The sequence below is a fragment of the Chelonoidis abingdonii genome, chromosome 9 (assembly GCF_003597395.2).
Source record: "Chelonoidis abingdonii isolate Lonesome George chromosome 9, CheloAbing_2.0, whole genome shotgun sequence".
In the NCBI taxonomy this organism is placed as follows: Eukaryota; Metazoa; Chordata; order Testudines; family Testudinidae; genus Chelonoidis; species Chelonoidis abingdonii.
In genome coordinates, this window is record NC_133777.1 from 33,615,465 (window position 1) to 33,629,617 (window position 14,153).

At 47.5% G+C, this 14,153-nt stretch overlaps 1 protein-coding gene across 2 annotated transcripts in view; it reads right to left on the reverse strand.

Moving 5' to 3' along the window:
• Window positions 1-14,153, reverse strand: part of TBC1D24 (TBC1 domain family member 24) — a 156,578-nt gene that overhangs the window by 61,684 nt on the left and 80,741 nt on the right. The window contains exon 9 of one of the 2 annotated variants that reach the window (XR_012656512.1): window positions 8,270-8,699. The exons of the other annotated variant lie outside the window; for it this stretch is intronic. The gene's annotated coding sequence lies outside the window, so the exon portion shown is untranslated. Of the gene's footprint in view, window positions 1-8,269; window positions 8,700-14,153 lie in introns of those variants that run through there. 2 annotated transcript variants of the gene reach the window in all.

Below are 14,153 nucleotides of genomic sequence, written 5' to 3' on the forward strand. Positions count from 1 at the left end.
ACTCACATCTGCTTATCTAGGCTGTCTTTTGCTAAACAACTTCCTCAGCCACATGCCAGCTTTTGCCTGGGCTATTCCCTCCTGCCCATGCAGCTCTCTCATGATGTCACTGGAAGTTCTGCACATGCAGGGAGCGCAGGAAATCAGCATTCATAGCCGCTGCGCGGATCTGAGAAGAGGATTTTTGCCTACAATGTTTCTCATTGAAAGGAATTTTCAGCTTGATGTAGGCATGGGGCCAGCCATCACATTATATGAATTACTGAAATGATCCCATCAAACTCAGAGCCCCAGCATCCCAATTCACAAACACACATAGCATGTTAAACATAAAATCTCAAAGAAAACTCAGCAAGTGACTGCTCTCCGCCTTCCCCTCAGCCCCAGCCGGGGCTGGGACTTTCTGTTCCCCTTGCACAGCAGAAAAAGATATGATCATGAAAGAAATATTGTTCAAAGTTTACTTCCTGAGATGGTGTTTCATGTGCTGACCTTTCACTGTCTCTCGTTTATTCTTTCACATGCCCTGGGCTCATTAGATCTCACCTCTTTGCTTCCAAAGAGAAGCATTGATGCTTTCAGCCATGACTGGGCCCAGCCTCTGAAGATTCTATCATTAAACCTGACTACAAAAAAATAGAAAAATATGGCTTTGTTGGTCAGATCCACCCCCTGCTGCTTCTAGGTTCCTCCACACACCAGAGAAGGGCACTGTACCTGAAGGTGGGATTCTCCCACAGGGCCATCACTGCAGTGGGATTTGTGGCCCTCCCTCCCCGACAGCACCAGTCGAGGAGAGCAGCTGGGATCTCTGCTGTCAGTGGCTGCCTCTCTCTTCATTTGCAGAGAGAGGAACTGGTGAAGAATGCCTTGTCTATTGCTAGGTTGCGGGTGAGGGGAAATAGAGATGAGTCAGATCTGGATTAGGTTTAGGGTCTTCTAAATTCTCACAAACCGACCTCGCAGCTGATAGAGCAAAACTGCTGCCATTGTGAGTGGTAGAGATATTATGGGATTAGCTGGTCTAACAAAATCCTTGGGCCATATCTGATCTGGGTCTGGAAAGAGGCCTTGTCTATCTTTGGCTACAACAAGGGCCCAGTAACAGGGGTGGCGTCAGCTCTTGGTGTTATTAGACACTCCTTATCTCTGCAATGCAATTCGGGGCAGAAGGGTGGAAACATTTGCAAGACTGGTTTTTTTTTTCTTCAAACAATCAAAGAAAAAATATAGACGAGAACTGCCTGGGCGAGAGTTTCCTCTTCCCCACCCCCATCCTTACCCCTGCCGAGCACAATTAATTGTATAACCAGTTTGGCTTTGCCAAAAGTGGCCATTACAGCCATTTCAAAGATTTTTCCTTCTCAGATCTCACCACGCTAGGGAATCTTACCTATTCACATGAAAGACATGAAAAGGATGTTTCTGTGAATATGGTGGGATGGTGGAAGCCAAGCCAAGCATGAAACACATGTCTGCAAGTCAGGGAGGGGAATGGCTGCTTGCTTGGTAATATTTTGTTTTTCATTTCTTAAAAGTTATTCTTCATTATTTGCATTCCAGCAGCCCCTACTGGCCTCTGCCGAGGTAAAGGACCCATTGTGCTAGATGCTGTACAAACTAATAGGAGGAGAGAGTGCCTGCCCTGAAAAGCTTACAAACGAAATAGCCAAGTGAGACAGCACAGGAGAAAGGAGAGATTATTATCCCCATTTTACAGATGGGGTCTCAAGGCACAGGGAGATCCCACCACCCATCTACAGTCACAGGGGGAATGTGTGTGCCAGAGCCAGGATTTGAACTGCCAACTCCCATTCCTGTGCCCTAACAAAAAGCCCAATGGATTTCATACTGGTGAATGATGCAGCAATGGCAGACTAGCCTCTATTTTTTAGACTCAGCAGGTGAAGGCTTGGTAGGCCAGAAATGACTCCAGTGCTGCCCACAACCACATGTATCCATTGTCTGCTTCTAGTACAGGCTGGGCATCTTTGGGAGGGATCCCGTCTCTGTCATGGTATAATTCCCAAATCTGAACCTTAGCGTCCAAAATATGGGTACCAGCATGAATCCTCTAAGCTTTATTACCAGCTTAGATCCTGTAGTGCTGCCACCAATCAGGACTTAGGGTAGAGCACCTGATAAGCTCTAGTGTCCCCCAAAAACCTTCCCTGGGGACCCCAAGACTCAGATTCCTTGAGTCTCACAACAAAGGGGAATAAACCATTTCCCTTCCCCCTCCTTTCTTCCTCCCAGATTCTCCCCGCCCTGGGTACACTAGGAGAGATAGACAGATTCAAGCTACATGAATCTAACACAAAGAGATAAACGCAGAGAGCAGGTTTTCCCTCTCCTCTCTCTTCTTCCTCCCACCAATTCCCTGGTGAGTGCAGACTCCCTTCCCTGGAGTCTTACCCAAGATAACCAAAAGATCAATTAGATTTTAAAAAAGAGGAAAACTTTAATAAAAGAAGGAAAAACATAAAAATTGTCTCTGTAATCAAGATGAAATATTACAGGGTCTTTTAGCTTATAAAAAAAGAAAGAAGCTTTTTCCAGCAGAAATACAATTTAAGATACTTCCAGCAAATACACATCTCTGTAAATAAAGAAAAACAATTTAAAAGACTATAACCGCCTTTTTACTTACTCACTATTCTGAATAAATAAGAGACTGTAGCAGGGAGATTGGCAGAAACCTGGTTGCACCTGGTTTCCTGTCCAGGACCCAGAGAGAACAAAGCCAAACCCAAAAACCACAAAGAAAGGCTTCCCTCCCTTGAGATTTGAAAGTATCTTGTTTCCTGATTGGTCCTCTGGTCAGGTGTTGTTTGTTAACCCTTTCCAGGTGAAAGAGACATTAACCTTTAGCTATCTGTTTATGACAGTCTCTGATTTAGGGAGCAAGTTACAAGAGCAATATTGGCACAGCCTCCAACGGTTTTCCCCCAGTATTCAGCATTCTGTTCCTTCTCTTTCCTCAACTTTTGTCTTCAGTTATAGGCAGTTTGATCCACTTATTGCAAGCAGGGTCTTGTGCAAATGCAATGCACCCAAAGTTTCCTACATTATTATCCTAAATAAAGAGCACAGTTTCACTAAGGGTTTAGCACAGCAGCTGTATAGATGATAATATGCCAAGTCTTGCAGCCCATGATCCAGGCTTCAGCAAACTGCTGGATCTGGAGTCCTTTTGAACAATGGTTCACAATAAAGAGGAAGGATGGTCCAGTGGTTAAGGCACTAACCCAGGACCTGGGTTCAAGTTCCTGTTCTGCCACAGACTTCTTGTGCAGCCTCAGGCAAGTCATTTAGCCTCTCTGTGCCTCAGTTTTCCACTTGTACAATAGGTATAATGGCCCTCCTCTGCTTGGTGTGAGGATAAATACACTAAAGATTGTGAGATGTTTGGATACCATGGTGACTGAGCCAGACAAGACAACCTTATCGTGGGTTGCAACCCACCAAACATCAAACATCCTCCTGGGACTGTGCCCCACAAACCTTGGGAGGATGGAAGCAGGGCCCTTTTCTCTTGCCTCTGATTCCCCCTGCCAGCTGAGTCTGGCATTGTCTCCCTGCTGTTGGGAGAGGGCTGCTGCATGCTGCACCCTGAGAATGGAATCTCTCTCCTTTTCTGCATCCCCTCAATGGGGGGTATCAGCCGAGCCATGACCCCTGAAAGCTCCCTGATGACCCCAGGGGGTATGATCCACAGTTTGGGAAGCCCTGCCCTACAAGAATGACATGTACCCATCTGCTGGTTTTGGCTGGCAGGCTCCATCCTGATCTAAGGGTCCTTTAGATACAGGAGAACTCCAGCCGTCCCTGATGTTGGCTGGCCAGGAATGTCTTGAGTTTAGGGCTCCTTTACTCAGGGAGAAGATCTATTACCTTAAGAGAGAACCAGCAGAGAATGACAAAGCTCAGAAAAGAGGGCTGAAGACAGCCATGGGTTTGCTTATGATAAAGAATTATATAGGCCAGTATTCTTCAGCCCAGGAAGAAGAGTAGGAGGGGACTTGAAGGAGGTATATAAAGTTATAGGGTGTAAACGGAAATGTAACTATTCCTTTTTTAACCACGCACCATAATACAACAACAAGGAAGACACTGGGTCAGTAACTGTGCTGCGGACAAAAGGAAATGTGCATTCTGCAATGACAGAGTCAGCCTGTGAAATTCACTGGCTTGATTTCAAAAAGGGCTGGATGAAGTTATGGCCATTTTTAACAGCTGGAGCTGTGGCAGCTCAGACAATGACATGGGGAAATGAAATGCTTTCAAGGTATAATGCGGCTGTGCATGGCAGTCTTCATTTCAAGATCTCTAAGTGCTTCACACACATTAATACATTCAGCCTCACAACCACCCCAGAGAGGAAAGGAAGGATCCTTATCCCTGCTTCACAGATGGGAAAACAAAGGCACAGAGGGAGGGAAGGGGCTTGTCCAGAACCAGGAATACAATCCAGATCTCCTGACTTCTAGTTCTGTACTCTCACCTCTAGGGCCTGGACCAAGCTTCCTGCCATAAACTCACCTTCCATGGATAGAAACTGAAGTGACCTACAGACTTGAGAGCACTGAGTCTGTTTCAAGTTTATCAGCCACAATGGTACAAAGACCAGAAGCCAATTAGAAATGTCTCCACTAGAGCTCTCACTGGTGGAAATTTGTGTGTGAACATCCCGAGTGTATGGCCTCTGAGAGGAGCTCCCCGAGACTATAGTGTAGGACTGATATGGGATGGTTGACTGCTTAAAAAAACCATTAGTAAAGATCAGTACTATAGACTACCTACTAGCTGGGTTTTAGGCATCTAGGCCAATTCAACTTTGGTTTTCCCCACTTCATACAGTTTGTGTGTCGGGCTTGTCTACATGGCAAGTTACTGCACTGCAAGCCAGGTTGTGAATCTGTAGTGGCTCAGGTAGGCTGCACTCTGCACTGTACCCAGTGTCTGCATGGGATGCTATTGCTGAGCAAGCTGGGGTGCAGAAGATTCACACCCTGCCTTGCAGTGCAGTAACTTGCTGTGTAGACCTAAATAACTTAGTCCCCCTTGCTCAGAGATGCAATCCTCAAGCCTCACCCCCTATAGCACAGCTGATTATAAACAGAATGAACAGAGAGCAGCTTGGGGGAAAAGATGCACATGTCCCATGGTCTATATTAAGAGTGTGTTGCTTCTTCCTGAAGGACAGTTTTTTCCAATCAGCTGACCCAGTCAGGATCACATGGGGATAGCCTGATTCTCAGCAAATAGCTCATCCTCAGCTCTATATATAAATAAAGGCAATGGTGCTCCACCCATTCCCATGTGACTGACCACAGGCTCCCAGTTCACAGCCTTTCCTGAAGAGATCCTGATAATTCCCTAAAGTTGTAGAGGAATTTCCTGCTTGATCAGGGACAAGTTCCCCTCCCAGTTATGCTGGTGCTGTTCTACTGGAGCTGATGGTGTAACTGGGACGGAGGCTGGCCCACTGTAGAAAGCAGACTCTGGTCGTAATATTCTGCACTACAGTGTAATGAACCCAGGTTGAAATGATGGTACTGTTATTAACAACAATAGCACCCACTCCATGCTAGTGCTTTCCAGTCACTCAGGAAGGGTGGGTCTGCTCTGGGCAGTTTACGGTCTATCCAATCTTGTATTTGCCCCCGGCTGGCAGACAGCTAATGCATCCAGAATCCTCTGCTAGTGGAGATGGGCTCCAGAGAGAGACCCATCCTGGCCTCCCCAGCAAGGAATTGGGGCAGGATCCTGTGCATTATTTAATAAATGGGGGGCAGGTGTCTCTGGAGGGAGAGTATGACAGAAGTTCAATACTCTTTCTGGTACAGAGGGGATAGGGAAGAGGGGAGAGAGAATTAAAGAGAATGGGAAAAGGGGCCAAGTGTATTAGGAAAATTAACACAGTAAAGAGACCATTTCAATCAGCAGGGCTGTTACTATAGAAGTTCAGCAGGGGGTGCAGCGAATGATTCTAGGAGAGAATGGAGGAAAATGCCAGCTGGAAGAAAGGCATGTAGTAAACCAATGGAAGGGTGGAGGGCTTAGCATCTGTCTCTGGAACACTGACACACAGGGGCATTATACAGGCAGTGGAGACAGTGGCGTAGCCAGGTTTTAAGTGTAGGGGGACCAAACATAAAAAAGGTGCCCCCCTTGGCTCCTCCTCTGGCCATGCCCCCGACTCCTCCCGTTTCCACCCCAGATTAACCCTGGGGCTGGCTCAGGACTCCTGCGGGCTTCCCGGGGGTGCAGACACCTCCCCCATCCCCCCACAGTCCTGGGAGAGTCTCTCCTGCCCAGCGTGCTCTGCAGGTATCCCCTGCCAGGCTGTGCCACCTGGCCCCACCAGCAGGGTCCCCCCCCCCCACCATAGGCTCCTGCGCCACGCCAGGGCCCCTCATCCAGACAGCACGGCCTGCGCCCCTGCCCTGCGGGCCCAGCCCCAGGGAGCCCCTCACCCGGAACCCCCAGCGCAAGGCACTGGACCCCACCCCCCGCACTCACCTTCTGTCCTGCGCTGCCGCCTGTCCCCAGCCTGCTCCCGGCACTCAGTGTGCTCCACACGGGGCTCACCAGCCAGGCAGCCTTAAAGGCGCAGGGGCCCTTTCGCCTCCCTCCGCCTGCCGCATTAGCAAGGGGTGGGGAGCGCTTGACCGCTGAGCCCTGAGCCACCGCCGCAGAAGGTGGCTGCGGTGATGTTGGGGCCGTGCTGAGCATGGGGCATGATGGCTGAGGAGCCGGCCCCCTCGCTCCTCCGGCTGCGCCTGCCGCCCCCCCATGGCTCCTCGGGCCGTGCTGCCGCCAGCGCAGGCCCAGCAGACACCACTTTTTGAAAACATGCTGAGGGGAAGCGGCTGCTTCCCCTAAACCCCACTAGCTACGCTACTGAGTGGAGAGCAATGGAGTTTCGAATCAGGGACTGGATCACATCTGCTTCAACCATGCTTTGTTGACAGCTGTTTGCTGAATACATGGAGACGTGGGAGCTGATCGTAGCTCCCATCCTAACTGTGGCCCCAGAGACACACACCCCATGACATTCACCCTGGCGCAGAGAGCCAGCACAAAGCACTACACCTCTGTCCTACTGAAGGCCATACGCTGTGATGGTGCGATGAGCTCAGCTCTGGGGCTTCACTAAGCTGCTCCATATCTCCCCTCACACACTTGCAAGGAGAGGTGGTCACTGTGATGGATGGGGAGCTGCTCTGCAATAACAGCTGGACACTGGAATTTGACCTGGTTATTGGGATGTTTAGCGTATGACTGTATTGAGGTTCAGGGTGAAGAAACAAGCTGGAAGGGAAGCATAGCTCAAGATATGACACTTCTCAGAAAACACTTGAGGGGTGTTACAGGACAATGGCAGAGCCATAGGCTTGAGGAGCTGGCTTGTCCTCCGGCTGCACCATCCAAAATGGTTTTAGCAAAGAGGCCAAAGTTCAGGAACACAGGCACTCTGGCTGGTTTAAAGGAGAGCTGGTCAGGATAACCAGACTGACACAGGAACTTTAGCGAGTCTAAGATGTTGGGCCAGCCTGGTGTGACTGTTTGTTGTTTTAAAGCCTTTTTTCTCTTATGCCCTGTCTCTACTATGAGAACAACTACCACTCTGTTTTAAGAAGGCTGTTTGGTCATTATATTCACTACTGGTCACAGACTCCCAAAGGCAGCAACTGCAGGTGATGAACCAGTAAGCCCAGTGGGTACGCAGGATACTGTAGCCCCAGGGCCTAGTCTTGTACAGTAGTGACTGGGTGCATAGTATAGACACTGCATGCTCAGCTAGCATGGGTATAAATAGCAGTTTAGATGGTGAGGCATGGCTTAGGTGAGTAGAGCAGAGAGCCCTACATGCCTGAACCCCCTACACACCCAAGCAGTGTCTCCCATGCCCACATTAGTATGTTTAGCAGTGTAGGGTCCCACTGCATGCCCAGTGCCAGCAATGGAAAGCTCTAGCAGCAGGGACAGGCTCTGGCAGGAAGCATTTAGATTCTTTCCCTACTGCCTTCCCCCTGCACAGCACCTTCCACTGCTGCTTGTAGCTACGTACTGGAGTGACAAATGTGGATACCAGGGCTGCCTGGGGGTGGGGGAGGAGCAAGTAAGGCACAGCAGCCCCCACAAGAATATAGTATTCTATAGTATTGCAACTTTATTTTTATGGAAGGGGCCCCAAAATTGCTTTGTCCCAGGCCTCCTGAATCCTCTGGGCGACCCTGGTGGATACAGCCTACTTTCACTATGGTGTGTAATTACACATGCAGTGCCTGTACTCTACATGCTACCATGAGTGTAGACAAGGGCTAAGAGAGGGAAAACTGGAATTCCATCCCAGGAGAGGTAAAGGCATGAGAACTGAGTGTGCACTCAGAGACACCAGAATGGGACAGAGATACACCCAGCCCTATAACCATGACAGTCTACAAGATATTGGGATGCTTTGGGGTTCAATTCAGATAGGTGAGGGGCTGTGTCACTGCCTGCCTTGTAATCTTGGTTGCCTTTTTCCTATGCAGCTTTGGTTCAGAGCCTGGATATCAAGAGCCTGCTTACAGCACCCTGACTTCATCCAGGGTTCCATCAGCCAGCTTACTTCTTGCAGGGTGACAACAGCCTTTCCAGCCCTGAGTTTTCCCCAAACTGTCTTCCCTGGAGTGTTGAGTTCACTGCTCCTAAAGAGATAGCACACAGCAGCCTGTTAGGTTATCTGTGGTTAACACACCCTTCCCTTCAACCATCGCTTGCTTACAGTAAAAGTAAAACAAGTTTAGTAACAAACGGACACAAGTGTAAGTGATACCAAGTGGCAGGAATAAGGATAGAAATGATTACAAACAAACAAGTGAAATACACTACAGATGCCACCCAGGTTGTGCAAACCCAATTTATGCAAATCCACACTTACGGAAAAAGTTCCATAAGCTAGAAATAGAGTGTTGGGTTTTTTTGGCATAATGGTCAGGTATACATTTCTGACTTATGCAAAATTCGAGTTACACAAGGTGTTCCGGAATGGAACGCTTGCATAAGTCAGCGAGCGTCTGTACTAAGGCTGAAACTCAATTTAACAAACTGGAGTGTTTTGTTCGTAGAAGGTGTCTCATCATAGTCATTCTTCCTGCACAACTGGCTAGTCCTTAGCCAGGATCCAAAACAGAGGTCAAAGCACTTGGTTTCCTTGTTTCCCTGGGTGAAGGATAACTCAAGGGTTCTCTCTCGCTTCTTTTTATAGTCCAGTAAACTGCTGAAATGTATTTGAAAAGTAAGCCCAAAGTTTCTCTCTTCTGCTGTAGTGTGGATGCCATGCTATCTTCTCCTCTCCTTGGCAGCTTTGCTTACCGTACATATAAGTGTACCTTCATCATCTCTGCCAGATGATCAGGTTGATCAGACAAGCAAAGTCATATTGCTTTGTCTAAGGCAGACAGGGCTTATGCATTGCTTGTCAAACAGTTTAAGAACATAATTCTAGCATATTTATAATTCCGGACACACAATGATTTTTGGGACTAGCATGTTACCTTTTTGTATGATGCCTACATGACGCCTTTTAGAGAGCATATTATAACAAGAGTGTGTTAGGTGTAGTGAGCATGACAGGACTCACAAGAGTTGCTGTCAGAGCAGTGAACCACCAGTGGGCCTGCATGTCACAATCACATGTGGCAAGGGATAAAACTCCTCTATTAAGATGTGGTCCTTGCTATGAAGCAGTCTGAGAACCTCTGTTACGCTTTGGTCCTTTCCTGGTTTCCTGTTGAAGGAAGGCTGTCCCAATGTGGCTTGGAGAGGGGACAGTTTGCCAAGAGAGAGGTGCTTTACTGCCGATAAGCTAAGAAATGAAGATCTAGTTTTCTAGCTCTCCTGTTTCTTCCTCATGCCCATTGCACAAATCAGTGTTTCTCATCCTTGCCCTGAATGTTATTGCTCTTCAGTGTGGTATGTATCTTTTGCTGGGCTCAGAGTGTGTTTACTTTTACTGAGATTTCATGTCCCTTTGCTTTTTAAAAGCTCACAGGCAATTGAGCGGGTCATCATTATTTCTGAATTGTGTGAGAACTGACATCAAAAACTGTTTCTGGGAGTCGCCACTGCTGTCAATCTTCCACTCGCACTTCAGCAGTGCAGGATCATCAGTTAGCAAGAAACTGATTAAATATCAAGCTCCACATACATCCTCTGCCTATAAAACCATTTTAAAGGCAGGAGGGGAACTAGTTGGCATTGGGTATTCTGTGTTTTTGATTCCTTCTGCTTTGTTTACTAGGAAAACAGAGATCCAGACCCTGCCAGTAGGTTCTGGCTGGACTGATGAGGACAGGTCATGCTCCATCATTCAGGACAAAAACTCTTTCTTGTGTAGTCTGATTGTTATCTGTCCAAGATCTTGCCTCTCCCTCCTTGCAGAGTTGCTGAGAAGGAACTCACCCTAAACAGCTCGACACGACAGCTCAGGGATAGTGGACACTGACTGGACGCTGCCCTGACTAATGGCCAGTCAGAGGGCTCAGATAAAATGTCCACTCTATTTGGCTGTCAGAGCACTGCAACTCCCCTCACAGCAGCAAGAATTCTTCTGGTTGGAGGGGGTTCTTCCTGAGCACAAAGCAGCACCAAAGGACCCAGAGGATTTAAAAGACAGCCCAAAATACAGCTACTAGCCCTGCCTGAAAAAATAACCCAACTCTTACTTGGGAAACTTGCACACCTGACTATGCCCTCCCCACTTTATGGGCCCCATTAAACACATGATAACCCAACTTCTCCTGCCAGTCAGTTATTCCCTCATGGCTTCCATGTCTGCAATTCCAAAACTCTGTATATGTGTCTCCTAGGGAGGGGATGACATTCTAAAGGGCTGAGCGTTGCTTGGACTAAGCTTTGCCTTGTGGTCCTAAAACTGCTCCCCCTCTCCCCAGAGACCCTTTACAGTGTGGGGGAACAATCATAGGCCTCCACTTCTGTTTGTACAGTATGTTAGGGGGTGGGTTTAACTGAAAGTGAGGCTACGGGCTAGATGGAGGCCAGTAAATTTCCTACTCAATGCTGCACACCTTGCTCCCAGTGAATTTAAAATGTCATTAAGTTAAAGGGGCTATTAAATAGGGTATAAGTGAAGTTTAACTAGTGAAGCATGGCAAAGACACTCAAAAGACAGCTGCATTGGAATAGTGTGCATCAGCTGTGTCAGCCACATACCCTTTGCTGGCTTCCCCACAGACCAAGATAAAACAATTATACAAGCAAAAAGCTGCCTTTGTGAATGAATCCCTGGAAAGGGACTATGGTTACTGGCAAGGGTGTTTTTCTTACTAACAACCAATTAGCTGCCCTAGCAGTCTAGGCACAATACAACATAGCATTAGACCAGGAGTCCAAGGTCAGGTACCACCTCTTGCACCTGTGCACACAGGTAAAGGGGATGGAGCGGGAGGCATGTAGCAGAGGAGTAAAAAGGGCATCTTGGTGTTTGGGCGAGTGGGAGAATCCTCCTAACTCTTCACCCCTTAAACAATATTAATAAAATAGCAGAGATGTCATGAATCTGTGGAATGAACTGATCTCTGGAGAGAACAGAGTTTGAAAACAATGAGCTCAGTGATCATTCCTATTGCAGAGAAGTACTGTAAGCATTACAGTCAGTAGAGCATCATGAGTATTGAACTAGGGCCTTGTCTACACTACACAGCTTTGTCGGCAAAAGGCAGCTTTTTCAGCAAAACAGTAGAGGTGTACACACTGCAATGCCACTTTTGGTGACAAAACTTTTCAGTTGGTGGATTTGTTCACCTCAGAGATTCACTATGTGGGTCAGGGAACAGCCGAGAGACCTTCCCCCCCGGTAGACACCACAGTCCAGGTCAATTTCTCCTGTGTCTGATCAGAAGTTGGGAAGTTTGGGGGGAACCCGGGCCTGCCCTCTACTCCAAGTTCCAGTAAGTTCCTGCTTGTTCTGGAACTGCCCGTTACCTTACCCAGGGAAAAGGGATCTACTTAATCTGGGACTAATATATCTGCCTTCTAACACTCTCCTGTATCCATCTGGCCTGCTATCAATCATACTTCTATGTATTGTTCCTTGTGCTTCTGCAGATGTGGCCTTTAGAGGAACCCCCTACACCCTGGGGGAGCACCTCAGCCAGATAAGAAAATGCCTGAGACGGAGCAAGGAGGACATGTTCTGGGAGCTGCTGCAACACTCTGATAAAGAAAAGAGAGAACACATGGAATGGAGGGAAATCAAAAGGCAGGATAGAAAAGAAATTGAGGCTTTTGCTAAGGATGCTACTGAGAGGATGATTAAAGTTATGGAGGAGCAGACTCAGATGCTGAAGTCTCTCATAACATTCCAGACTTAGCAGATCTGTGTCCGCTCTCCCCTCCAGCACATTCAGAACTCTTTCCCATGCCCCCCACCCCAAACTCCATGCAGTCCTTTCTGCTTTCCAGGACTTCTTGCTTTCCTGTTCACTCCACCCCCATGGACACCTTTTTCAAATGATAGGTGGACATATGCACAGCTCTGAAAGTGAGCCCTTTCCTGGTACCTCTTTTCCCACCAAGCATGTGTGTGTGTGGTAGTGCAATAAAAGCAGTTTTTGAATGATAAGTAATCTTTGTTTCCTACAAATTGTGATAGCAGGTGACAGCAAGACATACACAAGCAGTTTAATCATTTGCTTACTGGAATCCTAGACCAAAAAAATCACAAGTGCTTCCTAGCAAAATTTGATTTTATTAAGCATTGCAGTCCCGAGCATAGTAATATACAATACTGGTTTTCATTTTCAAAGTGTTGCCTCAAAAACCTCCTTGATTTGAATTACCCCCTGTTGTGCCCCTCTAATAGCCCAGGTATCTGCCTGCTCAAAATCAGCAGCCAAGTGTTCTGTCTCAGCAATCCACCCCGAGCAAACTTTTCACCCTTACTTTCATAAATATTGTGCAATGTACAACATGCAGCTATGACCATAGAAATATGAGTCTCACTGAGGTCTAACCTGCCATAAAAGCATCACCAGCATACCTTTAATCTGCCAAACACACATTCTACAGTCATCCTGCACCTACTCAGCCTATTGTTGAAGCACTCCCTACTGCTATCCACGTTTCCCGTGTAAGGCTTCATGAACCATGGCATATGCCGGGTCTCCCAGGATCACTATCGGCATTTCAACACCCCCCACTTTAATCTTCTGGTGTGGAAAGAAAGACCCTGCTTGCAGCTTTCTGTACAGGCCAGTGTTCCTGAAGATGCATGCGTCATGCACCTTCCTGGACCACCCCACAGTGACATCAGTGAAACGTCTGCAGTGATTCACAAGCATCTGCAACACCATGGAGATGTACCCCTTCCTATTGCTGTACTCAGTCTCAAGGTGATCCGGTGCCAAAATTGGAGTGTTTGTGCTATCTACCACCCCTCCACAGTTAGGGAAGCCCATTTCTGAAAAGCCATCCACTATTTCATGCACATTTCCCAGAGTCACAGTCCTTCATAACAGGATGTGATTAATGGCCCTGAACACTTGCATTAATGCAGCCCCAACAGTTGCCTTCCCAACTCTAAATTGATTCGCAACTGACCAGTAGCAATCTGGAGTCGCCAGCTTCCACACAGTGATCGCAATATGCTTCTCCACTGAGAAGCCACCTCTCATTTTGGTGTCCTTGTGCTGCTGTGCTCAGGCAAGCTCCATATACAGTTTCAGGAAAGGTGGCTTTCCTCATTCAAAAGTTCTGCAGCCACGGCTCTTCATCCTAGACCTACATGATGATACGATCCCACCACTCAGTGCTAGTTTCCCAAGCCCAAAAGCAACAGTCCACTGTGTGCAGCTGTTCTGTGAATGCAAAAAATAATCTAATGTTTCTCCTATCCATGTCAGACAGCACAGCAGGCAACTGTGAATTCTGTTAAGTTAGGAATGTCACAATTAACCGCACTGTCATCTGTGATGTGTTAATGACAGTTACCAGAGCACTGGAGAGCAGTGCGGGATCCATCCTTTCACACAGAGAAGACGGGGCAAACAGCAAACAAAGACCATTGAAAAATGCAGAAAATTGAAGATGGAAGCACATGGGACGGAAAGCAATGTATCATGGGATGTTGAGCCTGGACC